The sequence below is a fragment of the Otolemur garnettii genome, unplaced genomic scaffold, assembly GCF_000181295.1.
Source record: "Otolemur garnettii isolate 467f Iridium unplaced genomic scaffold, OtoGar3 scaffold00032, whole genome shotgun sequence".
Classification (NCBI taxonomy): domain Eukaryota; kingdom Metazoa; phylum Chordata; class Mammalia; order Primates; family Galagidae; genus Otolemur; species Otolemur garnettii.
Genome location: NW_003852427.1, coordinates 10,404,532 through 10,406,469, shown reverse-complemented (window position 1 = coordinate 10,406,469; position 1,938 = coordinate 10,404,532). Strand labels below are relative to the sequence as shown.

At 39.3% G+C, this 1,938-nt stretch overlaps 1 protein-coding gene across 1 annotated transcript in view; it reads right to left on the bottom strand.

Annotated features, from left to right (window-relative positions):
- CLSTN2 (calsyntenin 2) overlaps positions 1 to 1,938 on the bottom strand; it is a 591,031-nt gene that overhangs the window by 5,254 nt on the left and 583,839 nt on the right. The gene's annotated exons all lie outside the window — the stretch shown is intronic.

Genomic DNA, 1,938 nt, shown 5'->3' with positions numbered 1-1,938 from the left:
AGAGATAAGTGACTCTCTCATGATGCTCTCGTAGCTTTCACTAAGGGATCACAGTGTGTCTATCTGTCTCCCCCACTGGACTCAGAGGTTCTCAAGGGCAGAAGCGCTGTCTTTTCATGACTGAATCCTTAGTGTCTGATGCAGGTGCTAGCATGGAGCATTTATCACTACATATTGTTCAAATGCAACTGGGTCATTAATTAATTAATGACCAATAAAATCAAGACAATTTTACAATAAATAATTGAGAAATTAATTAACATAACTAATTAATTAAAGTGCTCCTAGGAGAGGACATTAGCAAGTTGGTCAGTCAAGTTATTCTTGTCTGATTTTATGATGCCAAATTCCCCAAAGAAATGTCTGAGTATTTGAATGTCTGGCCGTCCTAAATTAAAATCCTATTTTTTCCCCTTTTTTATAAGATGTAAACGCCTTCAATTTTTATTTAGTGTATCAATAATCTTTTAAAATTGTATTTAAGATTTGAACACTTAATGTGCTCATGTTTAAGAATCAAAACATAGAAAGGGGTATTGGTACAAAGTCTCTCTTCACCTCTGTCCTCAGTCATCTATTTCCGCTTTTTGGAAGAAATCAGTGTGGTGATTGGTAGTTATGGTGTGTGTGCTGTGTGCCAGGAACTATGCAAATGTAATCTTAATAGACAGACATGAAAAGGGGTACTAATATTATCCCCATCTTACTCACTGATGGAGTGAGTAGAGGGAATTGCCCAAGGTTACAGAGAGAGGAGGAGCCAGGGTAGAGACCATGTCTTTCTGGGTTCATAGTTGAGAAACACTTAACTTCTGGGCCAGTGGTCTTCAGATGTTCTTATATCCCTTTATTAAAAAAATTTGTGAATAGAGATCATTTAAATAAATATATTTACTTATTTATAAAGTGGACTAAATATATTTTGTGCATTAAAAAACATTTACTAAAATGGAAATTTTAAAAAAGATTCATTCAAAATAAGAGAATTGTTTTAAATAATTATTTTATTTTGTTCAATTTTTGTAATGGTGCTAAAAGTATCGTTTGCTCTAACTAGAGATATGTTAAGTAATTTTTTTATGCTTAAGTTTTAAATGCCTGCCAACCACAATGGTTTTGAGTATTATCAGCAGAATCTAGAAACACAACCACTTACACTTAAGCCAGGGTAGATTATCAACAATGGTAAGTGTGGATCTCTGTCCAGATGGCTGTGTCATAGTTTCTCCTAGTCAGGTGGGGCCCTCTCATCTTGTTCCTACTCCTGATGTGGCTGACCGAGAGATGCCATTTCCTCGCTGTTCCCTCTCACTGAGGGTGTGATTGTCCATCTGCAGTTCCATGATTCTCGCTGTGTTGAAGGAACTGTGCTGGGTTCAGAGACTTAGAGGCAAATCAGCCATGGTTGAACCCCTGGGGATCTCCTGGTGTGGTTTACTAGATAATCACCACTAAAAAGTCTTATATGTTAGGGGAAGGCCCAGCATTTGGAAATGTCAGGGTGGCGGTGCAGGGAGATTTAGGGAGGAGATGTCCAAGATTGAGATGTTTGTCAGAGGTGAAGGGGGTGGGGAGGGAAGGGAGCTTCCAGCTATAGAGCAGAAGTGTGAGCTAACGCCATTTGTCAAAGAGGGGTGTGTGTGTGTGTGTGTGTGTGCATGTGCACGTGTTGGGGGATCTTGTCTTTGGTACTGACACAGCAGAAAGAGCAAGTCAGCAGAGGTGGAAGATGAGGCTGCTAAGGCCTGGTGGCAAATGCCATTACCCTGCTTGTTTAAGAGACTCATAGAATAATGATTATTCTAACCACAATAAGAGTAAATATTTAAAACTGCTAATAATAGCCATTGGGCACTTGGCTATGTGCTCTGCATGCACCTCTCATAAACCTCATAAACAGAAGGTGCAGTGTGGCCCCAGATAATTGCTTTCCCTGCA